At 36.7% G+C, this 27,869-nt stretch overlaps 1 long non-coding RNA gene across 5 annotated transcripts in view; it reads left to right on the top strand.

The window, feature by feature from the left end:
• Nucleotides 1-27,869, top strand: part of LOC103879183 — a 259,760-nt gene that overhangs the window by 172,289 nt on the left and 59,602 nt on the right. For 4 of the 5 annotated variants that reach the window (XR_004178665.1, XR_004178667.1, XR_004178666.1 and 1 more), the window contains exons 4-7: nucleotides 842-998; nucleotides 21,461-21,696; nucleotides 22,898-23,037; nucleotides 24,176-24,277. This is a non-coding gene — a long non-coding RNA (uncharacterized LOC103879183). The remainder of the gene's footprint in view (nucleotides 1-841; nucleotides 999-21,460; nucleotides 21,697-22,897; nucleotides 23,038-24,175; nucleotides 24,278-27,869) is intronic. The other variant, XR_004178668.1, reaches the window with a different exon arrangement.

Here is a 27,869-nt window from a genome sequence, read left to right as displayed (position 1 = left end):
ATCTCTAAACTTTATTGATAAACTAAGATGTCCAATTTCTCTTAATGTAAATAGATTAAATTTCTACACTTAAAGTAACACACATCTAAAGACATCATAAAGATTAGAAGGAAAATAGAAAACAGGATATACTAATAATTTAAAAGATCACTATAAATAATTCAATATATGGAAAATGCACTACCTGGTTATTAAGTGAAGTAATTAAAATCAAACAATACTGAGATACCCTTTTGGACATATCAAGTTGGCTAAGATTTATTAGATAAATTCTTGAGACATTGAGACAAGCACTCTTATCTACTGATGGTTAAATGAAAATTGGTCCATCCTGTAGGAAAGAAAGAAAATAATGAACATATACATATTTTAAGAGTTCATACTCTTTAATCCTAGAATTCTCACAGGTAAATAGATATTTGTACTGAAAGTTTATACAAATATGTTTAATAAATCTCTGCCACATAAGCAAAAATTAATACACACAAAGAAAAGCAATGTAGCAGTCCAACAATAGGGATTGCTTAAATCAAGCACCGTGAAGATATAACTTGGAAAATCATATAGCACTAAAAGGAGCACGTAACTTGGAAAATTATATAGCAGCATTGCTTTAGTGTTTCAAATAGTATCCAGACTTAAGTGAATTGAAAAGAAACTGATTGCTCTTCTTTGATAAAATTAAAAGTCTTGCAAGGGCATCTTGTGACACTAACTACTTGGAGCAGTTATTCTTTTCCAGTAACTCACCAAATGGGCCCAGAGCTATGCATTGGGAGTTTATGATAATGTCACGACTGGTTTTTGTAAGAAATTTGTGTTGCCACATGTTTCTTCATAGAGTGGATCATGGGACTCTTCTTCTGAAATTGTATACCAACCAGATGAGCATATCCTGTAACAGTGGGAGGAGGACACACTTCCAGTTTTTGGAAGATTCATTGATTTCTCAGCAAGAGAGATTGTGCCTTCAGCAATAGCCATGGAGAATCTATGCTGTGAGTATTCACACTTCTTTACCATAGCACCTCCCCACTTTCCAGTCCTCGGATTTTCTTTTTTGCTTTTATTTTACCTATTGCTACTAAAAAAAAGCTTTAGATCATAGGCAATAAACATACATTTTACAACTGAATTTGCATTGTATTTGATGTACATGACTATTAAATATATATGTTTAGTGAAATGCTTTATGAAAAAATACTAAGTTAAAAATCTCAGATATAAGAGGCTGGTCAGTCATTGTATACATACATACGTGTGTGTGCACACACATATTCAGAAGACATTATTTAAAGCTACAAAATTGCTTAAGAGATTTTAATCAGTGACAAATACCATGAAGACATCTTTTTTCACTTCATTATCAAGGTATATTAGAAAACATGCATAATAAAGGCCAGCCAGTATAACTCATTGATCTTGTATCCCCAAGAAAAGCTAACACATGCTTGCAAGTTCAATAATCTATGTGGTCATTGTCAGTTAAGGTGTTTGCTGTAAATATAATTACAACTCATCTATATGTATCTATCTATGTATCTATGTATCTAGGTATCTAGGTATCTATCTATCTATCTATCTATCTATCTATCTATAGAATTGTGCACTTTAGCATATCTCAAATCATGCTGGTGGCAACTTTAAGAGTTTATTTTGCTTCTCAGACAGTTGTCCTATAAATAATGGTGCAATCTGCTGTAGTGTAATCTATATTATTGGCAGAATTCTTCATGTTTGTGCATCAAGTATCACTAAAAATACATTCCACACTTTCATACTGAGTAAAACATTAACCTTTGAATCTCTTAGGATGCAGTTTATAAATATAAACAGAAATAAAAAAGAAATATTCACAGGTTTGACATATAGACAAAAATGGGGCTCACTAGTATTTCAAAATTAAAAGCACTAGATCATAGATTTAAAGACATATGGCACCATTATTTAGTTCTTGTGAAAATTTTCTGTAAAATTATTGCAGAAGTGATATATATTCTGTTACAACAACTATGAGTTTTGCCTTAATAACCTTCTTTTTATTGTTTTGACAAAATTTGCCATTGTTTTAGTTCGTTTTTATTTGCATAAGTCTCTAAGCCCACCCTTTGTAAAATTCTAGATGTCAAAACCTCTTTAGTTTTAATTAATAAAAAATGCATATTGAATTTGCTGTTATTTTTTGGTTATTAATTCCATAAGTTATAGGAAAAAAACAGAGGTAAAATGTATTTTTAAACTAAAATATGAAATACAAGTTAGAATAATTGGTGAATTTTAGGAAGCAAAGGCCTAGTACATAAGCACTTTAATTGTGTTGTCTAAAATGTTTAATCAATAAAGCAGATAATTACTCCAAATGGAGCTATATGTGCTATCTAAGGTAGTTAATCTTTTGCTATTTTGTATTTTTTTAACTAATAAGAATTAATGTTTACCATCACCAACACACACACACACACACACACACCACACACCATACAGATAACTCCAAAACAGTCAGTCCAACTCTTTTTCCCCATTCCCAGGAGCCCATCTGATCAGTTACTCTACTCTGCCCTTGAAAGATTGTGAACCAGGTTTATTAGAGTAAGATTTCCAACACAATGTTAATGTTTCTCTAGACCATTAATTTTCAAGCTGTGCTCCTCAGAGTCAGAAAGATCTGTAAGAGATGTTTTTGGGGTTGCACTGGGATATGAGAGGCTGGCAAAGAGGAGGGACCCCTGAGGACCTCCTCTCTTTCAGTAAAAGAATCTGTTCTATACCAAACAGCAACAGTAAAAACCTTTTCTATGTTGATGAGTTCAATGGAGAGATAGCATGACTTCCAGGAACCTCTTGCTTCAGGGGCTGTATGCATGACCTCCTCTAAAGAATCTGTGCTATCTGCCTTTGACCATAACAGTGGTACCTCTTTGGAAAAAAGATTGCCACAGAGTCCTGGAAGATGGAGATTTAGAGCTGGAAGGCTGCCCCAAGATTCTTGGTTCCAGTGTTGTTATTTTACAGGAGATGGATCCAAGATAAATAGAGAATAAATTACTTGCTTAGAGTCTCACAGATTAAATAAATCAACATCTATTCTTTGAAAATTTTATGGATTAAATACCATGTGTAATACCATGTTTGCTGATTAAATACCATGTGCCAATACATTGGCTCTGTACTGAGAATCGATAGAGTGCTACTTAAGATGGACACACTCATCGCTCCGTGGAGCTCACACTCAGAGAGACAATAAAATAAGCATGTACAAAATGAATGTCAAGTTTCAAGAGCTAAAAAGTGCTGTGAGGGAGGTACAGCATGGTAAGGGGACAGAAAGTTGAAAGAGATGGTTAGGTTGGTATGGGAAGTCCATTCTATAAGATAGTACAAGAAGACCTGTATAGAAGGTGATTTTTAACTATGAATTACTGGAAAGAGTGAGGAGATGATGTTAGGCAAGAAAATTCTACACACAGGGAACTGCCTGAGGCAGGAACAATCTTGATTTGTTCAAGAAACAGAAGGTAGCTGGTGTGGTTACAACAGAGTAAGCCATGGGGAGTATGATTGGAAAGGCTGTAAATGATGTATGGAAGAGCACATTGGGAAGTTCCACAGAACACTATAAACAACTAGGAAAGCCATTGGCATCTTTTCCCCTAAGGATGTGAAATAACCTGACTTATGGTTTTTAGAAGATTGGCCTTTGAACTGCTGGAGAGACAACAATGGAAGCAGGGAGCCCTGTGAGGAGCTCTTATAGGTGTCCTGACAAATAGACTGGAATGATAGTAGTGGGCTTAGGGATCAGTACCTAGTCTCAATAAATTCTTCAAATGTGGAACTGAAAGGACTTGCTAATAGAGTAGATGTGTGAGATCAATGATGTTAGGGCATTTGGCTGAAATAGAATATCATTTAAGGAGACAAGGAACAGTTTGGGTGCAAGGTGGAGAGTTACAGATAGATAATGGCAAGACTGAACTCTAGTGATGGTAAAGCAGGAAACAAATCTGCTCTTCATGAAGACCCAGGGAGCAGGGCAGGTGGTGAGGGGAAACTAAGTGACAAGGGTGTTAAGCAGGGTAGAGTATGCAAGGGAAAACACAGAGAATCAGAGAGAGAGACTTTGAACAATATGAGTGAAATTTGAATACAGGGTGAAGAAGAAGGAGAAGTGAAGAATGAGACTCTTTGGATTGAGAAACTCTTTGGTCATCAGGTATACCTATTAACTAAAATAAAGAGAAAGAATAGTATGGAAGAACAGTATGGTGTAGCAGAGAAGGGAGTTAATGCATTTTTTTTTTCAGTTGCCATGAGCTCTCAGCCTGGTGGTGAAACAAAATTGATTTGGAGATTTGGTCACCATCATTATGTAGAAGGTTTTGGAGGCCATGGGAATAGCAAAGATTGACATCAAATTTTTGATCAATGGCAGAGGAAGAATAGGTGGTGAAAAACTTAAGCAATAAATATGGGTAATTATTTTAAGAAGTTTGCCTATAAGGAGAAGGAGACAGAGAAAAAACGAAACCTAAAGGTCAGAGTTGTGTAAAAGAATTTTTTAAGATATAAGATGGGGAAGACTTAAACAGTCTAAATATTTTAAATATATTGTTAAGAAGGTTAAGAGAAAAGAAAGAAATATGGGAGAAAGAGAAGTTAATCAGTAAAGCACGATCACTGAAAGGATTTAATGCAATTCAGAGAATAGCTAGCGACATTGATATAAACTTAATTAGATGTGAGCTTTTCTATGGTAATTTTCAGTCTTAAAATTTCAACGCAGTGTATTTAATAGTAATACACTGAAGGTATTTATATACTTCTCGTACCACATTTTCACTAATATTATTCTCAGGAAGATTCTTAGAGAAGAAGAATTATAATTGTTGTAATATGTTGGAACTTTCTTATTTTTTCACTTTTTGTTTATGTTGATATATAACAGATGTGTATATTTGGGGTAAGATGATAATTTAATACATCAATCATACAATTTGCCAAGATCAAGTCAGTGTAATTGGGATATTCATCACCTTAAATGTTTATATTTTCTTTATGCTAGAAACATCAGAATTGTTCTCTTCTAACTATTTTGAAATATGCTATAGAGTTTTATAAACTATAGCCATCCTACTGATCTATTAAGCTGTGGATTTTATTTCTTCTGTCAAACTGTATATTCGTAATCTTTGTATAATAATTGACCCCATGTCATTTCTTCCTCTTATTTTTAAACTCATTTTATATTAATTATTGAATTTATTATCCTCTAAAAATTTTTATGAGATGTAATTTTCATCTTCATTTTCTAGATTAAAAATTTGATATTTGGAGTAATTAACTATTTTTTTCAAGTCATGTAGCTAGTAAAGAGCAAACTAAGATCAAATTCTGACATGTTGTTCCAAAAACCCCTTATCTTCCGTTGTGTTATATTCTCTGAACAATAGTCTCATTCACTCTAAAAGCCAACTATCCATGCCAAGTAATTTGCAGAGAGAACGAACATTGTTCTCACTCCCAAGTTAGCTGGTAATTGATGTCTGAAATTCCTTTATCAGAGAAATCATATTTTTTTTTAAAGATGGGCCTCGCTATGTTCCCCAGCCTGATTAGATTTTTAACCTGTTGAAGGTAGGATTTATGTGCTATAACCTGATATTATTACAAAATCATAAGAAACAGCATCTGCTGCCTCACAGTTGGTTAAATAATGTATGCTGAAACAACTACTTCTTGAAAATGCTTTATATGCAAATATGCAAAAAGTAGCATATAGACTTAAATGACCAACTAATCAATAATGCCTATCTAACCCTTTCCGAAAGGTAGAGATAAGAAAGAGTTGCAGAAGGGTAATGGTTGTGATATTGAAGCCCCTTACAGGAAGAGAAAGGATGAAGAACCAAAGACATCACAGAGAAACTTGGCCTCATTTCCACATTTCCAACAGACCCTGATTAAAAAATTGGCTAAAGACTAGACTTAAAATACAGCTAGCAGCTGGTCATCATCTCTGCAAAATAAACTTCTTTGGAAAAACACATGCTGAAACACAGTAATCAATAACTTTGTATTTAGGAGTAAATTACAATCATTACGGCCAGTAATTTTTACCATGTGGAATACTAAGGATGTTGAGTTTTACCCCCCACTACAGATAGAAGGGATGCTATTAAAATAATAAATTTGCCAATTATTGTTCTTATCTATATGGGGGTCTATCAATGAGGTGTTTAGAATTGGAAACAATGGTCATAATACTAAAGTTTCTCCCTGTTCTTGGGTAGCCAATTCTACCTATCCAAATGCACAATTGGTAAGGAGGTGTCACACTTCAACTCTAAGTGTAAGCTCACAGAAAAAGCACCAAGGCAAAGCTTTTCCATTTTGTCATCAAACTTTCTCTAAGGTGTGTATAAGTGTTGTTTTAAAATGCTACATATTTTCACCCTTTTTGTATGCCTAGTTCTTTGTCATTTTTAGGATTAACATAAGGAAGTCTATAAAAAGGACTCACTTGGTACTAGAAGCACTCATGTATTAGGGTCCTCTAGAGTGACAGAACTAATAGGATATATATATATATATATATATATATATCCTATATTACATATATATGGAGTTTAAGTAGTATTAACTCACGTGATCACAAGGTCCCACAGTAGGCTGTCTACAAGCTGAGGAGCCCGAAAGCCAGTCTGAGTCCCAAAGCTGAAGAACCTGGAGTCCTATGTTCAAGGTTAGGAAGCATCCAGTGTGGGAGAAAGATGTAGGCTGGGAGGCTAGGCCAGTCTCGCCTTTTCATGTTTTTCTGCCTGTTTTATATACTGACCATGCTGGCAGCTGATTAGATGGTGCCCACCCAGATTGAGGGTGGGTCTGCCTTCCCCAGCCCACTGACTCAAATGTTAATCTCCTTTGGCAACACCCTCACAGATACACCCAGGATCAATACTTTGCGTCCTTCAGTCCAATCAAGCTGACAGTATTCACCATAACAACCCCATTTGAAAAGAAATACATCAATATTTTGAAAGGCAAAAAAGAGTGGGCAGGGATGTAAGAATAAAAGAAATAGGGGTTTTGAATAAAAAAGAAAGAAAAAAATTTAGAAGTGATTAGAAGTGATGAGAGGCAAGGATGGAGGAGGAGAAAAGGATCATATTGAAAATTGTAAGTAAACGGAAAAAGAAAATAATTAGTCTAAGAGATGGCTGTGAAATTTAGCCACCAATTGCTTCAAATGTCACTTAGTAGCACTAAAGCACTTGGAAATGTTCAAGTTGCTGTAGGGGCAAATGAGACACATCTGAGTAAACAAAATAAATTGATAAAAGAAAAGCTTCTCCTGTAATCCCAGCACTTTGGGAGGCCGAGGTGGGCAGATCAGGAGGTCAAGAGATTGAAACCAGCCTGACCAACATGGTGAAACCTCATCTCTACTAAAAATACAAAAATTAGTTGGGCGTTGTGGCACATGTCTATAATCCCAGCTACTCAGGAGGATGAGACAGGAGAATCACTTGAACCTGGGAGGCAGAGGTTGCAGTAAGCCGAGATCGTGCCATTGCATTCCAGCCTGGGCAACAGAATGGGACTCCATCTCAAAAATAAATAAACTCAACTCAACTAAAATAAAATAAAATAAAAGCTTATTTGTGTAAGTTTGGCTTTTGCATTATTCCGCAGCTGGTATTTTTTTTTTTTTTTTGGTCTTGTACACAGTGATGGTAACACTTCAGTAGTTACTCGCTGAAGCCTAACTTCATAGGCAAGATCATGACAGACAATGAAGTACAGAAAAGTATTCACAAAGCAATTTATGTTGAAGAACATTTAGGCAGTTATATGTTGCAAAGAGGGAAAAAAATAAGATTAAGGACAAAGTAAAACTGAGTGGTAAAGCTAAGCTGAATAATTGCATGTGGTATATTGGAGATTTTGTTATATTTGGGTCCACACAGGTGTATGGAAGGTGACAACGTGCCAGCCAAAGAAGAATGCTCAATGAGCACCATCCAACCGGAGCAAGGATGTGGCAGGCTCTGGGTACAGACAGATGGAAGTCTCTGGCAAGTTCTTCTTTATATTTTTCTCACTCTGTGGATAAATACAGGCACTCACAGATATCATTGTAAATTTCAGTTGCTATTTCTAGGGAGCCCAATGTTGTGTGCAGTGTTATAAGGAGAATGTTGGCTCTTGTGTGAAGATTTACCTCACTGCATTGTCATCTTCTGATGATATCCCCAGGAAATACATCCCAGAGTTCAAGGCATAGAAAGACACACTGACCAAGTAGAGATTTTCAAATAACATAGACTAGTAACTCAATTAAAAACACAGTGGAGGGTCAAGGGAAAAGAAAAAAGGTAAAATAATCCACTTAGGATAGAGTACAAGGAAGATAGAAAGGACGTACTATCTGAGTCGCGAGATATGTTCTATCAGAGAAACACAGAAGTATGCCTGGCCAAGATGTAGTTCATCTTTTAACCTGATGAGCGGCTGTAGATTTTATTTATGTCTCTTGGGAGACCGCAGGTAGGGTCAGAAAGGTGTCACAAATGGTTGGTCAATTTAAGAACTCATAAATATTGTGTGCCTTCATAAGCCTCATGAATTTGTTATGTATCAGGAGTATTATGTGTCTCAGGTACATGCAGTGTATTATGAATATTAAGTACCACTTGATCTTTCTGTCTCTACGTCTGGTGCATACCTGTTTTACTTATGTTACCTATTCCTAACCCATAATATAGTTTACTGATTTACTTAATATTTTCATGAATTCTGTCTGTACCTCACAAGCTACTTGTTTCCACATCTAATTTATCATCATTTGTCTCTTTTTCCTATTTCCTATATCAGAATTGAATCATCTTAAATAATAAAGGAAAAATCACATTACATTAAAAGTGAGAGAGGACCTGCTGGAGAGAAGGGAAATGTAAAAGCTGGGAGAACTGGGTCAGTGATAGTTGAGACGACATTGTAATTTAACATAGTTATAGTGAATGTTGGGAGATAATGAAAAAAGATAACACAGATAGTGAATCCACATCTGTTTTATAAGGTTGATGATTAGCACTTTCTTTCTTATTAAAAACAGGAGTGTCTGCCACAAACAGGAATGCCTTCTGCCCTGTTTCTACCTTAGAATATGGAAGTCACTCTTAAAAGGTCCAGAGTGAGATAACTATCTTCTTTCTTTACGTCTAATTATCACCTTTTCCTTAAGCATTGCCTCCCTTAGGAACAGCCTCTTCACAGTGTGGTTGATGGAGAAGATATCCACTTCCCAGGATAGACTCCATTTTCTACCCAATGTCCCAGCGACACAATTACCACAAAGAAGGTGAATCTTCTTTCCATTCTGATTAAGTGATACTTATATAAGGATGCATCTTAAAACGAGGTGAATATACAATGAAATTTTTATTCTTTAAAGCTATCTCTCCTCTAGTGGAAGATAAATTTACATTTGTGTGATGTTTTCTGCAGCTCCCATTGTTGCAGTCCCCATTTCTTATTCCCTATCTTTTCTGTCTATTCATCTGCCACACACCACTTTCCAATAAAGATACAGTATTTCAGCATACACAAAAAGTGTGTCTCGCATACACAAAAAGTAACTCAAGATGGATTAAAGACTTAAATATAAGACCTCAAACTATAAAAATCCTAGAAGTAAACCTAGGAAACATTCTTTTGGACATTGCCTAGGCAAAGAATGTATGACTAAGACCTCAAAAGCAAAAGCAATGAAAACAAAAATTTACAATTGGTACCTAATTAAACTATAGAAATTTTGCACAGCCGTAATAAACCATCAAAATTGTAAACAACCTACAGAATGGAAGAAAATATTTGCAAACTATGCATCCAACAGAAGACTAATATCCAGAATCTATAAGCAACATAAACACATCAACAAGAAAAAAAAAAACAAATGACTCTATTGAAAAGTGGACAAAGGACATGAACAGACTTCTCAAAAGAAGACATACATGAGGCCAACAAACATATGAAAAGAAAAATGCTCAACATCACTAATTGTTGGAGAAATGCAGACTAAAGCCACAATGAGATACCATCTCACACCAGTCAGAATGACTATTAAAAAGTCATAAAATAACATGTTGGTGAGGATTCAGAGAAATGGAAACACTTATACACTGTTGGTGAAAATGTAAATTAGTTCAGCCCCTATGGAAAGCAGCTTGGAGATTCCTCAAAGAGCAACAAAAATAAGACTGCCATTTGACCCAGCAATCCCACTACTGATCTACCAAAAAGAAAAAAAAAATTGTTCTACCAAAAAGATACCTGTACTCATTTGTATATCACAGCACCATTAACAATACCAAAATTATGGAATCAACCTGGATGACCATCAATGTGGCCTGGATAAAGAAAATATGGTTCATATAAACAAGGGAATATTACACAGCCCTGAAAAATAAGTGAAATTATGTCTTTGCAGCAACATTGATACAGCTGCAGGTCATTATCCTGAGTGAATTGACACAGAAACAGAAAATCAAATACCACATGTTCTCACTTATTAGTGGAAGCTAAACAATGAGTACACATACATAAGGATGGAAAGAGTAGACACTGGGGACTCCAAGGAAGGGGAAACTGGAAGCAAGGGTTGAAAAACTACCCGTTGGGTACTGTGTTTGCTACTTGGGTGATGGGTTTGATGAAATCCCAAATATCAGCATTATACATTACATCCATTTGACAAACCTGCACATGTACACCTGAGTCTAAAATTTAATGAATAAAATAAAAATTTTAACCCTAAAAAATACTGGATTCATACTCCAAAATGATGTGGTAATGTGACAATATAAATGTGAAACTAAAGTGTTCTGCTACTTCACAAAATCAAATTTTAATTTAAATGTGAATTGAATTAATCCACCATGAGCAAAATCATAAAAAACTTCAAGATAGGAAGATAATGATTTCACAACTCATATTTCTTAAATTGTGTTTGGTATTGCTGCCTGTAGCTGCTACCTCTCTCTCTCTACAGAAGTTTGAACAAAGCTTATAGCAGTGAAATAGGAAAGTAACTGGAGTGTAGTAAAAGCAATTCTGTGGAAAAAAAATGCATGAAAAAGTTTTATCCTCCTATGTATCCCCTGAATCTAGCACAGTGCCTACCTGTCTGTAGGGGTTCAACATCTGCTCACTAAACGAAAGGAAATCTGTGGATGAGCTATTGGTGACCTAGGAAAAGCAGCAGGTACTCTCAACCAATGGGATCACGAATGGAATAACTTTTTAAACAAGGACCTAACTCAAATCAATTGGAAAGGAAATGATGACGGGCATTCAGAGATGAAGGTGTTTGAAAATAATGACTGTGGCTGTAATAGAACAGTTTTATGAATGTGAGAAATAAATGGAAAATGAATGATTGCCACATAGCCATCTTTTCCCATTAGCACAAACATAGCCCAAAGTATCTTATTCAACTACTCATGTAACATCTGACTACTCGTATTACACAATAATCAAAACACGTTTAAAGGAGTATTTTAGTTTATAAGGCACATTCATGAAAGGTTCATTATGTAAAAATTGAAACAAAATTTTTAAAGATAGAGCAGATGAAGAAGGCAATCTTATTGCCATTTTTTAGATGAAATATAGGAGAACGAATAATTTCAAAACACAGCTGGCTCACAGGTAGTACCAGAACTTTTTATTGTTTTTTATAATCTATATTATTTAATTATATTAGCAGACATTTTGTACAATAAAATTCACTAATTTGAAGAGTCCAGTTTGGTGAGTTTTGACAAATATATTGTGACAGTGTAAACATAACCACAAATAAATCATCGAATATTTCCATCACCCTGAAAAGCTCCCTTATGTCCATTTGTGGTCAATCTGCTGCAGGCATCCTTAAGACGGAAGTGGCTGCTCCAGAGAGATCGTCGCAGCCATCATGCTGGCTGCATGCAGCAGGGAGGCACAGTTGGGGCTGCATACCCCGTGGAGCCAGTGGGAGCCCCACCCCTATCATGTTGGGGTAGAAGCTCCCCAGGAGCAGTTGCAGCTACCCAAACCGCAGCTGCAGACCCAGGCCTCCCACTCCATGGAGTAGGTAGGAGCCTAAAACTAATTCATAGTTTTAATTTTTGGTTGTCGATCTATGATTCTTTTAGCACAGATTTTTGTTTATGTTGTGAAATAAGTGACAGTATTTATTTTTTCGTATGCAAAAATTTTCCCACAGAATTTGTGAAAGACTATTCTGTCTTCATTTAGTTACCCGGACAACTTAGTGAAAATCAGTTGACTATGTAAGTAAAAAATCTCTTTCTAAACTCTGTTTTATTCTATTTACCTAAAGTTAATCTGTATGCCAATACCACATCATGTTGCTTAATGTAGTTTCACAATTAGTCTTAAAGGTACAGTAAACTGGCCAGGGTGGTGGCTCGTTTCTGTAATCCCAGCACTTAGGGAGGCCAAGGTGGGTGGATCACTTGAGGTCAGGAGGTCAGGAGTTCAAGATCATCCTGGCCAACAAGGTGAAACCCCAAATCTACTAAAAATACAATTTTTTTTTTTTTTTTTTTTTTTGGTGGGGGACAGAGTCTCACTCCAGGCTGGAGTGCAGTGGCACAATCTCTGCTCTCTACAAGCTCCATGTTCTGGGTTCATGCCATTCTTCTGCCTCAGCCTCCTGAGTAGCTGGGATCACAGGCATGCTCCACCTGCCCAGCTAATGTTCTGTATTTTTAGTAGAGACGGGGTTTCACCGTGTTAGCCAGGATGGTCTCGATCTCCTGACCTTGTGATCCACCCGCTTCAGCCTCACAAAGTGCGGGGATTACAGGCATGAGCCACCATGCACGGCAAAATACAAAAATTTTCTAGGTGTGGTGGCACATGCCTGTAGTCCCAGATACTTGGGAGGGTTAGGCACAAGAATCGCTTGAGCACAGGAGGCAGACATGCAGTGAACTGAGATCACACCACTGTACTGGGCGACACAGCAAAACTTCATCTAAAGTACAATTAATGCTTCAATTTTTGTTTTTACCTTTTTTTATTTTATTTTGGCAACTCTATGTCATTCCCATTTTTACATAAGTTTTAAAGCAAGATTGTTAATTTCTTCAAAAGTATCTCTGCAGTTTTTATTTAAATTTCATAAATCCACAGATTACTCTGGACAAATTGACATATTGATAGTATTGAGTCTTCTACCAATGAACATAGCATATATTTAGTTTATATTTTATTTGTCTCATATAGTCTGTGTCCCCACCCAAATCTCATCTTGAATTCCCACATATTGTGTGAGGAACCTGGTGGGAGGTAATTGAATCATGGGGGCAGGTATTTCACAGGCTGTTCTCATGATAGTGGATAAGTCTTACAAGATCCGATGATGTTAAAAATGGGAGCTTCCCTGTGCAAACTTTCTCTTTGCCTGCTTCCATCCATGTAAGACATGACTTGCTCCTCCTTGCCTTCTGCCATGATTGTGAGGCCTCCTGAGCTGTGTGGAACTGTAATCCATTAAACCCTTTTTCTATATAAATTACCCAGTCTGGGGTATGTCTTTATCAGCAGCATGAAAACAGACTAATACAATAAATTGGTACCAGTAGAGTGGGGCACTGCTGAAAAGATACCCAAAAATGTGGAAGCGACTTTGGAACTAGGTAACAGGTAGAGGTTAGAACAGTTTGGAGGGCTCAGAAGAAGACATGAAAATGTGGAAAAGTTTGTAACTTCCTAGACACTTGTTGAATGGCTTTGCACAAAATCTTGATAGTGATATAGACAACATTCAGGTTGAGGTGGTCTCAGAAATGAGAAACTTGTTGGGAATTGGAGCAAAAGTGACTCTTGTTACATTTTAGCAAATAAACTGGAAGCATTTTTCCCCTGACCTAAAGATGTGTGGAACATTGAACTTGAGAGAGATGATTTAGGATATCTGGTGGAAGAAATTTCTAAGCAGCAAAGTATTCAAGAGGTGACTTGAGTGTCATTAAAGGCATTCAGTTTTAAAAGAAAAACAGAGCATAAAAGTTTGGAAAATGTGCAGCATGACAATGTGATAGAAAAGGAAATCCCATTTTCTGAGGAGAAATTCAAGCTGGCTGCAGAAATTTGCATATGTAATGAGGAGCCAAACGTTAATCACAAAAACATTGAGGAAAATATCTCCAGGGAATGTCAGAGACTTTTATAGCAGCCCTCCCATCACAGGCCTGGAGGTTTAGGAGGAAAAAATGATTTCATGTGCTGGGCCCAGGGTCCCTCTGCTGTGTGTAGTTTAGGGACTTAGTGCCCTGCATCCCAGCTACTTCACCCATGACTAAAAGTGGGGGATGGTACAGATCAGGCTGTTCCTTCAGAGGGTGCAAGCCCCAAGCCTTGGCAGCTTCCACATGGTGTTGAACCTGTGAGTGCACAGAAGTCAAGAATTGAAGTTTGGGAACCCCTGCCTAGATTTCAGAGGATGTGTGGAAATGCCTTGATGTCCAGGCAGAAGTTTGCCATAGGGGTGGGGTCCTCCATGGAAAACATCTGCTAGGGCAGTGTAGAAGGGAAATGTGGGATGGAAGCCCCCACACAGAATCCCTACTGGGGCACCACCAAGAGGAGATGTGAGAAGAAGGCCACTGTCCTCCAGACCCCAGATGGTAGATCCACTGACAGTTTGCACCATGTACCTGGAAAAGCCACAGACATTCAATGCCAGCCCATAAAAGCAGCCAGGAGGGAGGCTGTGCCCTGCAAAGCCACAGGGTGGGAGCTGCTCAAGACCACGGGAACCCACCTCTTGCATCAGCATTACCTGGATGTGAGACATGGAGTCAAAGGCTATCATTTTGGAGCTTTAAGCTTGAACTGCCCTGCTCGATTTTGGACTTGCATGGGGCCTGTAGCCGCTTTGTTTGGGCCAATTTCTCCCATTTGGAAAGTCTGTATTTACCCAATGCAAGTACCCCTATTGGGGCCCTTGCCGGGGGTGGTAGAGAATGAATAGACACAAAAGACAAAGACAAACAGAGAACATGGCGGCCGCAGCCAGAGCCTCCGCCTCACTTTATTTATACTCCATAAACCCCACGTCAGCAGAAAGAATACAATGCAAAACAAACTTTCTTTACCCAGATGTAACCTTCTGCTTAGTTCCTAGTCTCTATGCTCTTCCTTATTTGTCCGCCTTCTTGGCGCCTACAGGAGTTCATTAAAAGTTCAATTGGAGATACTGTCCTTGAGCCCTATCTATTCTCAGCATACTGTTTTCAAGGGCCCCTGCATACCCCCATTGTATCTAGGAAGTAACTAACTTCCTTTTCATTTTACAGGCTCATAGGCAGAAGGGATTTGCCTTGTCTCAGATTTGGGACTGGGGACTTTTTAGTTAATGCTGAAATGAGCTAAGAATTTGGGGGACTGTTGGGAAGGCATGATTGGTTTTGAAATGTGAGGACATGAGATTTGGGAGGGGCTGGGGCAGAATGATATGGTTTGGCTGTGTCTCCACCCATATCTCATCTTGAATTCCCATGTGTTGTGGGAGGAACCTGATGGGAGGTAATTGAATCATGGGGGTTGGTCTTTCCAATGCTGTTCTCATGATAGTGAATAAGTCTCATGGGATCTAATGGTTTTATAAGGGGGATTTTCCCTGCATAAGTTCTCTATTTGTCTGCTGCCATCCATGTAAGACGTGCCTTTGCTCCTCCTTGCCTTCCACCATGATTGTGAGGCCTCCCCAGACATGTGGAACTGTAAGTCCACTAAATCCTTTTTCCTGTATAAATATCCCAGTCTCAGGTATGTCTTTATTTTTTATTTATTTTTATTTATTTATTTTGAGACAGAGCTTTACTCTTGTAGCCTGGGCTGGAGAGCAATGGCCTGATCTCGGCTCATTGCAGCCTCCACCTCCCAGCTTCAAGCAATTCTGCCTCTGCCTCCCAAGTAGCTGGGACCACAGGTGCCCACCACCACACCTGGCTAATTTTTGTATTTTTAGTAGAGATGAGATTTCACCATGTTGGTCAGGGTGGTCTTGAACTCCTGACTTCAGGAGATAGACCCGCCTTGGCCTCCCAAAGTGCTGGGATTATAGGCATGAGCCACCACACGTGGCCTTGGGTATGTCTTTATCAGTAACATGAAGACAGATAATACGTTGTCTAAGTGAAATTTTATAGTTATTTTTTTTTCTGTACAGATCTTGAATATACTGTTTGACAATTATTCCTGTGTTATGATTTTAATGAAAATTTTCCTGTGTTATGATCTTTATTCCTGTGTTATGATTTTAACAATGTGGCTACAGGCCCCATGCAAGTCCAAAATCCAACAGGGCAATCAAATCTTAAAGCTCCAAAATGATATCCTTTGACTCCATGTCTCACATCCAGGTCACACTGATAAAAAAACTTCAGTTTCAAAATATTGATTGCTGGTATATAGGAATACAGTAATTAAAAAAATCCATTGTATCCTACCACTTTTCTAAGTTCATATATCAAAATTAGCAGTTTGTTTTCATTTTAATGTTTTAGTATTTTAAAAATAGACTTTATTATTTATTTATTTATTTATTTATTTTTATTTTTTATTTTATTTATTTTTTTGAGACGGAGTCTTGCTCTGTCACCCAGGCTGGAGTGCAGTGGCCGGATCTCAGCTCACTGCAAGCTCCGCCTCCCGGGTTTATGCCATTCTCTTGCCTCAGCCTCCCTAGTAGCTGGGACTACAGGCGCCTGCCGCCTCACCCAGCTAGTTTTTTGTATTTTTTAGTAGAGACGGGGTTTCACCGTGTTAGCCAGGATGGTCTCGATCTCCTGACCTCGTGATCCGCCCGTCTCGGCCTCCCAAAGTGCTGGGATTACAGGCTTGAGCCACCGCGCCCGGCCTAGACTTTATTTTTTAAAGCACTTTCAGGTTTACTGAAAAATTGTAGAGAAAGTACAGTCCCCATTTACCCCTTTTCCCTTAACACATACACACAATTTCTTCTAGTATTTCAATCTTGCATTGCTGCAGTACATTCATTTCCATTGTTGAACCAATACTGAAACATTATCATTAACTCAATTCCACAGTTTATGGCACAATTTCTTTGTGTTATGTAGTTCTATGGGTTTTTCACACATGACAATATTATCATGCAGAATAGTTTCACTTTCCTAAAATTTCCCTGCTCCCCTATTCATTCTTCCTTCTCTCTCATCAACCACTGGCAATCACTAATCTTTTTACTCTATGGTTTTGCCTTTTCCAAAATGTCATATAGTTGGAATGATATGGTGTGTAGCCTTTTCAGATTGGTTTCTTTCACTTAGCAGTATGCATTTAAGGTTTCTCTACATCTTTTCATGCCTTTATAGCTCATTTCCTTTTAGTGCTGTGTACATCCCTGTCTGGATGTACTACAGTTTATTCATCTATTCACCAAGGACTTCTTGGTTGCTTCCAAGTTTGGTAACTATGAATAAAGTTGCTATAAACATCCGTGTGCAGATTTTCATGTGGACATAAATTTCCAACACATTTTGATAAATACCAAGAAGCATGATTGCTAGATCACATAAAAATATGTTTTGTTTTGTCATAAACTGCCAAACTGTCTTCCACAGCAGCTGTACCATTTTGCATTCCCACCAGCAATGAGTGAGAGTTCCCGTTGCCCCACATCTTTACCAGCATTTGGTGTTGTCTGGGTGCTGTTGACTGAATTGTGCTCCCCTAAAATTCATGTGTTGAAGTTCTACCAACCAGTATATCAGAATCTGACTGTTTTTGGAGATAGGGTCTTTAAAAAGGTAGTTAGAACAAAATGAGGTAATTAGAGTGGGCTCTAATTCAATGAGGTATCCTTATAAGGAGAGAAGATCCAAATACACAGAAGGAATACTGTGAGAAGGCACAGGGAGAAGGTGAACATCTATAAGCCAAACAGAGAAGCCTCAAAAGAAACTAACCCTGCTGACACCTTATCTTGGACGTCTAGTCTTCAGAAGTATGAGAAAATAGATTTCTGGTTTTTGAGCCATCCATACTTGGTTATGGCAGCCCTAGCAAACTAACACACAGGGTTTTGAGTTTTAGCCATTTTAATAGGTGTTTACTGGTATCTCATTGTTGTTTTAATTTGTAATTCCCTAATGATATATAATATTGAGTATCTTTTTAATATGTTTATTTGTCACCAGTGTATCTTCTTTGGTGAGGTGTCTGTTCAGCTTTTTTGTCTATCTTTTAATTGAGTTGCTTGTTTGTTTACTGTTGAGTTTCAGGAGTTCTTTGTATATTGTTGATACATGTTCTTTATCAGATATATGCATATTTTCCCCCCAGTCTATGAATTTTCCATTAAAGCAATGCTTTTCTGAGCATTCTAGCCAGGGCTCCTTGCATAATGTGGTCTGTCTACTCTGGCTGGTAGGAATTCAGCTTACTTCAGTCTTATTTGAGCTCTAATTAATTATCCAGTTTTCTGCTTTTTATTGATTATTTCCTATATCCTGTGAAATTTTATCCCACATATGTGCATCTCAGCATTCAACCAAAGAATTTTTGGAATGAATAACTGCAGAAAGCTAGAGCTCTATCTTCCTGTGGAATGGCTCTCTCCTCTTGGGTGGCACTGTCACAAATTCTAGCTGCCACATTCTACCTGGACTGCCATTGTTGTCCCTTCAACTCAGTGCAACCAGTCTTTGTTTGCGTTCTGCTTTCCTATATTGAAACCTAAAAACTGAACTCGCAGAACTCATTTTTCTTGTTTTTCTTCCTTCAGAGTTTACAGCACTGCATGGTGTGTTTTCCAACATCTGAAAATATTTCTTTTCACATATATCTTGTCCATGTTTTTGATGTTTATAATGGGAGTGAACTCTCATGTAACCTTTCACAGGTCGTAATGGAAATGCCATCTATTTGTTTTGAGATACTTTCAATGCTGAAGGAGCAACCTGTTTGTCAATTTCTTTACAGGCATACAATCTTTTATTTTGACCTCAATTTTTGCACATTTTTAAAATTGATATTAACTTGGGATAAGTTAAATAGCATGAATCCTCTTTTACACTTTCAGAAACAAACATTTTAGAAATAAAAAAGAGATAATATTCACTTCTTTCAGACTTTTACATAATTATAAATCCAAAAATAGTGTGAGTTTCACACAGGAAGAACCAAGATATATTATTTTACAGTGTCAGACTTTGCCACGGTGGTGCATCCGGTACAAATTGTCTGTTAAATAATCATGAGAAAAGGAAAGAGAAAGGAGAGAGGGAGAGAGAGATACAGGGAGAGGAGGCAGGGAGGGAGGGAGACAGAGAGAGAGAGAAGAGAGAGAGAGAGACAGAGAGAGATTTAGAAAGACCAAAATTGCAGGAAAACTGTAAAGAACATATAATAATATATGAGGGAATATATACTATCTGCACTATCTGCAACATTTATGGAAAACAAGTGAGAAATGGGGATTGAAAGAGAATCCATTAAATAACCATGTTATTCATTTAATTTCTGAGCCAATTAATGAATATAAATAAAATAGATATATGGAAATATAATTACATTTTCATTACAGAGGAAGTGCCAAATTAAGGCAGTTCTTTTATTTGCAGGCAAATAGATTTCCTAATATAGAAACCGAAAAGCGTATAGACCTATTCTCCAAATCATTGGTAGAACTGGACCACTATATGACAACCTGTCTTTACAAATGGCTTAAAAGGAGCAGGGCAGAGAGTGTACTCTTTTCAGTACACCCCAGCTCCCATGAGTGATCAGACCCAAAGTAGCTTGGCTACACATATAAGTTTCTCCTTATAAGTTCTCAGTCCATCTCTAGGGGAAAAGAAATGCTGAAGAAAACTCAGTGCCTTTGTATTGATGACAATAATGGTACTGCTCAAAATAATGGAAATTTCAGAAGCATTTGTGATAGGTGTTTCACCCTTTTCTAAGAACAACATGGATTTGTCTTTTCTTATTGCGAGACTACCCCTGTAATGTCAAAAGAGAGCAATGTTTGACTATGTATATATTTAACTATGTGTATGTTTAACTATGTTAAAGGAAAAAGCTCGGAGTGTCTACGGAGCAGGCTACATGGAATGGAATTGTTGATAGAGGATAAGAAATTGTTTAAAGGTTATAAAAAGATGCCCACTTGGGAATTCTGTTCATATTTATTCTCTCAAGCACTGTGGAGAGACAGAACATGGAGACACTGATGCTTGAGATGCCAGTTAGCAGCAGGCTATGGTAGCAATTGTAATTATCTACATGGAGGAAGTGATGGTGTATTTGAGACACATACAACTGGATATGTCACTGTGGAGGTAGGAGGTAGGAGGGACTTCGTTCATCTAAATTTTAATGAAATTGCTATGTCCCAAACCATGTCACACATTAACTGAAAAGTTTAAATCCTGCCCACGGATTTTACCTGAGTCTCTGTTTAGCATGAGTAAAAAGGAGTCTTACCACTCCTTGCCCTATACTGCCTATTTGTTCATTATTTAACTTTCTGTTTCATGTAATTCCGCACAATCTCTATAATGTTAATATTTAATCCTGAACATAATCCAACACATGTCATGTCATTGAAAATAATACCATGACCCTGGTACACAGTATTTAGAACAATTATGACCTTCAGGTACACAGAACAGGAATTTAACATCATTATTCTATTTTTGTTGTTTAAATTATGTTAACATCGTGTGCATTTATTTTCTTGGAACACTCCATAGAGTATTTTCATAGGAACACATAGTTAACTCCTGTCTTGTTATGTGGAAAATTCCCTAGTTATTGTCAGAGAAAGAAATAATTCACCAAGAAATCACAAAACTAACAGACTATGTTATCATTTTAGAGGAAAATGTCACATCATTAGTTTGAATGGTGAGTAGTGGTGGGAAGTATAGTTATGAAAGTGTTCTACTTATCATAGTTCACTCCAATTCTAACTGCATATACCCATTCAAGTTTCCAATCACAGTTGGTCTTTGTTTGTTTTTCAGAAAAAAAATGTAGAGAAATAGTGAGGAATTGCATTGTTAGAGTCTGTATTAAGAAAAAGTCTCAAGAGAAGAAAATCGGATATTATCTGAAGAAAGCTCTGTGACTTTGGGGGATTCTTTGATGATTATACATTTAGAAAGAAGAAAAAAAAAGGAGAAGGCGCTTACACATAAATACAAATTTAAGAGTTGCATGAAACTGTAACAGTGCCAAGAAGGCTAATAAAAAATAATCTGAGCCTTGGAAAATATGCTAGGAACAATAAAAAGAACACTTTTACTAGGTTCAAAACAGGAAGAGGAACAAGGAAGAGAGAGTTCCATTCCTTGCAACAGATGGTATAATGTTAACAGAACAACTTAACTGCTGTTTTGCTTTTGTCCTATTCATGCAGGGAGTTCGTCTCACTGAAACTGTTAAAGGAAGATAAGATGGTGTTTAAGACCCATGGAGCTGAGGAAGTAACGAGAGAGATCTCAATGCCAGAACCTCCACGTCAGAGACCTCCAGGCCAAATACCCGAGCACAGAAGGAAAGAATGGCTAGAACCCGGTTTGGCAATGGCTGAAAACCGTGAAGAATGAGATAGGTGACTAGGATCCAGGGAAATAATTCAGTTTTCAAAAAAAGGTAAAACACATGTGTGAGAACTTGACGTCAGCTACTTAGATTGTTTCAGAGTAGTCCTTGGAAAAGAGTAAAACACATGCTAGGTGCCAGTATGAATTTATTAAGAGCAAACTATGGTATAGAGTATAACTTCCTTTTTCTCAATAAAATAGGGGAATGTAATTTTTTTTTTTTAACTATACATTACCTTCTGGGAAAGCATCTTTCACTCTGCATATTTATGAGATTCATCCTTGTTTTTCGCTTATCAGTAGCTCTTTCCTTTTTATTACTGAGTCATATTTCAGTATGAAAACGCCACAGTTTATTGCTCTCTGTGTAGGCACTTGGACAATTTTCAGTTTTTCATTACAAAGAATAAAGCTTTCATGAATATTCTCATTACAAACTTTTTTTGTGTGCGTTGTTTTCCAATTTTCTTGAGTAATTCCTAGGCAGGAAACTCCTTGGTTACAGTGAAAATATTTGGTATACATGATTTTATTATTAATATTATTTTTTTTTTTGAGACGGAGTCTCTCTCTGCTGCCCAGGCTGGAGTGCAGTGGCCGGATCTCAGCTCACTGCAAGCTCCGCCTCCCGGGTTCACGCCATTCTCCTGCCTCAGCCTCCCGAGTAGCTGGGACTACAGGCGCCCGCCACCACGCCCGGCTATTTTTTTGTATTTTTAGTAGAGACGGGGTTTCACCGTGTTATTCAGGATGGTCTCGATCTCCTGACCTCGTGATCCGCCCGTCGCGGCCTCCCAAAGTGCTGGGATTACAGGCTTGAGCCACTGCGCCCGGCCGGTATACATGATTTTATGTATCAAATGTAAAATCCCAGGCCCCTTCTTCAAAGTGAAGGAAAATATTCTATGTTACATTCCACCACACCATGCATTACAGTTTCCCTGACCCCATGTTCTTGCTAGTGTTTGGTTTTTCCAATTTTTAAAGTTTTAGCCATTCAGGTTGTGTAGTGTTAGTATTGATTGGAAAAATTCATGTTAAAATTTCTTCAGACATCCCCGACATATAGTCATAGAACAATCTGGTGGATAATAAATGACTGAATAATTGTTTCCTGGGAATTAAAATCAATGGATCACCTTTGAGTCTCTTAGTCCCTCAATCAACTGCATGACCATGCAAGTTAGCCAAGTTACGCGGGTCTCATTTTCCTTTTTGGTGAAATAGCTTATAATAGATCTATCTCGCAGGTTTGTACTAAAGATGAAATGAAAATACCTATAAGAGAATTAAAAAGATGAGAGTCTTAAAAAGTTCAAGTTGAGTCTCAGGGACCCTTTTAGTATTCACTGCCTTAAATTGGAGTGGTTTCTTCAACAGCAAACAGTTGGTAAGTATTTCTCTGGAGACGTTTATTTTATGCTACCCCAGAATTCCAGAAGACCCTGTAATTAACTTTATATGAATCGGCATTTTTATTATTGTCTGAATGAAAATAGAAGTAACCTTAATGAAATCTCTAAATCTGACAGGAGAGTTAATGTTTGGTGTCAGAATTTAGTTGTAAAATATTTGAACAGATTAAAATACACCATAATCTAATAGAAATAAATAATTATTTTTTAAAGCAAGCAAACAAACAAAAATTCACTGGACTTACATGGTCTTACTACACCTAACAAATAATTGCAAAGAAAAAATTTGGTTGAGTATAGCATTACAACCCTACCTACAGAAAAAAGTATTATCTATAACTGTGTTTATAGCATTATATTATTCATATTTTAACGTAGTATTGTGTTTACTTTTGTTAATCGTGTTTTAAGGAGGAGATTTTTTTCCAAAAACTTTATTTTATTTATTTTATTTTTTGGTTTTTTTTTTTGTATTTTTTAAAAATTATACTTTAAGTTCTAGGGTACATGTGTACAACATGCAGGTTTGTTACATATGTATACATGTGCCATGTTGATGTGCTGCACCCGTTAACTCGTCATTTACATTAGGTATATCTCCTAATGCTATACCTCCCCCCTCCCACAACCCCACGACAGGCTCCGGTGTGTGATGTTCCCTACCCTGTGTCCAAGTGTTCTCATTGTTCAATTCCCACCTATGAGTGAGAACATGTGGTGTTTGGTTTTCCGTCCTTGCAACAGTTTACTCAGAATGATGGTTTCCAGCTTCATCCATGTCCCTACAAAGGACAAGAACTCATCCTTTTTTATGACTGCATAGTATTCCATGGTGCATATGTACCACATTTTCTTAATCCAGTCTATCATTGATGGACATTTGGGTTGATTCCAAGTCTTTGCTATTGTGAATAGTGCCGCAATAAACATACGCATGCATGTGTCTTTATAGCAGCATGATTTATAATCCTTTGTGTATATACCCAGTAAAGGAGGATCTTGAAACAAAATGTATATTCAAAAGAGAATAAATAAGATGCAGGTATCTTTTAAGTTGAGAAACAGTTGATGATATTTAGTAGAAGATGGTGACATTGATGTGTTATCTTTTAGGCCAAAAGATAAAAGCAAGCAAGAAAGCAAACAAATAACAGTAATAACAAAATTTAAGAACCCCTTGCATGGAAGAGATGCTTATTTCCTCTGGACTGAAAGGTATGACTTATCTAAAGTATGTACGTTTGGGGAAAGGTGATTTTAGCTACATGTAGCAGAAATTGAACTTCCTTTTGCTTCTCTCCTAGAATCCCATTTCTTCTGATTTTAGGGCACTTGCCAAATTCTGTTGTAATGTGGACTTTACTATCTGTCAACCTGAGTGTGAGCTACTTGAGACCATAGTGTTGAACCTTGAACAACTCAGGAGTCAGGGGCACTGACACCCCACACAGTTGAAAATTTGTGTATAACTTTTGACTTCCCCCAGGCTTAACTAATTGACTACTGTTGACTGGAAGTCTGATCAATAATATAAACCATCAATTAACATATATTTACTTAGTGTATTGTGTGTAGTATAACTGTATTCTCACAGTGAAGTAGGCTAGAGAAAAGAAATGTTGTTAAGAAAATCATAAGAAAGAGGAAATATATTTACTATTCATTAAGTGGAAAAGGATTATCACAAAATCTCTTTATTCTTATCCTCTTCACATTGAGTAGGCTGAGGAGGAGGAGAAAGAGGAGGGGTTGGTCTTGCTGTCTCAGGGGAAGAAGAGGTGGAAGAGGTAGAAGAAGAGGCAGGAGAGACAGGCACACTAGGTGTAACTTTTATTGAACAAAATCTGACCATAAGTGTATCCACACAGTTCAAACTCATGTTGAAGAGTCAGCTATATTTTGTTGTCTTGTTAAACCTTCACAATTATCACAGAGCCAGGTACACATACTTGAGAGATGTGTGTTAAATTTGAGTATAATAGATTATTTAATAAATAAAGACATCCAAGAACGTGACTAGACGCATTTGCAAGGAGACTGCCCCGAGATCCTGCAATCATCACACAACTATGAAGGCAAATAATATAGATAATTTAGAAGTAATTTATTTTTGTTTTAGTCGGGAGTTCTGGAAGATCTCTAAAGCTAAGTCTTTATTTCAATTCCATGAAGAATCATGAATCAGCTGCAATAAGTTTGTTTCATTATGAATTCTTCATATGTGGATAAATTTTTATGGATTCATTAGAATTTAAAAAAAATGCACACGCACAAAAAACAAAAAGCAAAACAACTAAGAATATCAATAGTACCTCTTGAAGTAAGGCCAGAATCTATGACTAACTTGGCACATGAAGTATTTAATATCCTGGAAGTGATATTAGATTTTGCTGGGGTGTGAATCACTCATTTTGTTTTTCTAGAATGTCAGTTTCTGCTATTTTTCTGAAAACCATATGTCATAATGAAAAGAATCATACTTCAAGTTTAAGGTGTTTTCAGTACTGAATATGATTCATTATTTTTAACTTTTTGTGATTTAAAACCATAATATTCATCTCCATTACTTAAAAACATTTTGTTTGAGTGTGAATAGAGATATTCAATGAGGCTCACCAAGATCCTGTTTAATACTGGCAGAAGTTTTCAGTGTGACATTTTGCAGATAAGAGCTTGTGATTCAAGAGACAAAAGGAATCTTTAGCTTTTTCACTTTAATTCTGGCTGGCATATTCTAACCCCTTTTATTTTCTAATGTCAGTTTTCTGAAATGTATAAATGGATTCTCTATATATTGCAAATTATGCATTAGTTTTCATTGGTATAATTTCAGATTACATGCATGTTACTTCTATTATTTTATTTAAGTGTTCTTTTCTGTTTTTTTTTTTTTTGTCACAGTTTGTATTTTTCTCTTAGAGGTTTGGGTCACTGTTTTAAATATTTACATTTTCAACAAAGATATCTTATGGATAAATTATTCAAGTAATTGATAACATCAACACCAATTGTTCCCACATAGTAAAACAAAAAACCTCAAATGAAAATCATTTCAAAAATACAATATGACTTACTTACAAAAACAAAGGAATTTATTATGGAATCTAAAGATATTGAGATTTTAAAGACAATTGGAAGTCCTAGCCAGTGCAATCAGGCCAGAGAAAGAAAGAAAAGGCATTCAAATAGGAAATGAAGGATCAAACTATCTCTCGGCACTAATGATATGATTCTATACCTAGAAAAGCCTAAAGACTCCACCCAAAGACTCCTAAAGCTGATGAATGACATCGGCAAAGTTTCAGGATACAAAATCAGTGTACAAAAATCAATAGCATTTCTCTATACCAATAATGTTCAAGCCAAGAGCCAATTCAAGAATGCAGTCTCGTTCACAATAGTCACACACATGAAAATAAACCTAGGAATACAGCTAATCAAGGAAGTGAAAGATTTCTACAGGAAGAATTATGAAACACTGTTGAAAGAAATCAGAGACAAAACAAATGAAAAAACATTCCATGCTTATGGACTGGAAGAATTACTGTTGTTAAAATGGCCTTACTGCCCAAAGTAATCTGCAGATTCAATGCTATTCCTATCAAAGTACCAATAACATTTTTCACAGAATTAGAAAAAACAATCATTCTAAAATTCATATGGAACCAAAAAAGAGCTCAAATAGCCAAAGGAGTCCTAAGCAAAAAGAACAAAGCTGGAGGCACAACATTACGTGAATACAAACTATACCTTAAGGTTACAGTAGTCAAAACAGTATGATGCTGATAAAATAGACACATAGACCAATGGAACAGAATAGAGAATGCAGAAATAAAGCAGCACCTCTACAGCTATCTAATCTTCAACAAAGTTGACAAAAATATGCGAAGGAGAAAGGAACTTCTATTCAATAAAACGGTGCTGGGATAGCTGGTTAGCCATGTGCAGAAAAATGAAACTGGACCCATGCCCTTCACCATATGCAAAAATTAATTCAAGGTGGAATAAATAATTAAACATAAGATTTCAAACCATAAGAATCCTAGAAGAAAACCTAGGAAACACCATTTTGGATACCAACCTTGGGAAAGAACTTATGACTAAATCCTCAAAAGCAATTGCAACAAAAACAAAAATTGACCAATGACACCTAATTAAACAAAAGCACTTCTGCACAGTGAAAGAAGTTATCAAGAGAATAAGCAAGCAACCTACAGATTTGGAGAAAATATTTGCAAAACTATGCACCTAACAAATGTCTAATATCTAGACTCTATAAGGAACTTAAACAATTGAACAACCAAAACACAAATATCCTCATTAGAAATGGGCAAAGGATATAAATAGATACTTCTCAAAAGAAGACATTCATGTGGCCAACAACTATATGAAGAAATGGTCAACATCGCTAATCATCAGATAAATTCATATTTTAAAAAAATGAGATAGTATCTCTCACCAATTACACCAATTAGAATGGCTATTATTAAAAAGCCAAAAAAGAACAAATGTTGGTGAGGCTGTGGAGAAAAGGGAACACTTATGTATTACTGGTGTGTATTTAAATTAGTTCAGCTACTGTGAAAAGCAGGTTGGAGATTTCTCAAAGAAATTTAAACTACCATTCAACCTAGCAATGTCATTACTAGGTATAGATCCAAAAGAAAAGAAATTGTTCTACCAAACGACACATGCACACGTATGTTCATTGCAGCACTATTCAAAATAGTGTAGAAATGGAATTAACCTAGGTTCCCATCAACAGTGGATTCAATAAATAAAATGTGGTACATAATACACCATGGGA

The sequence above is a fragment of the Papio anubis genome, chromosome 15, assembly GCF_008728515.1.
Source record: "Papio anubis isolate 15944 chromosome 15, Panubis1.0, whole genome shotgun sequence".
Classification (NCBI taxonomy): domain Eukaryota; kingdom Metazoa; phylum Chordata; class Mammalia; order Primates; family Cercopithecidae; genus Papio; species Papio anubis.
Note: the sequence above shows the minus strand (reverse complement) of the source record. Positions and strands in the feature narration are given on the sequence as shown.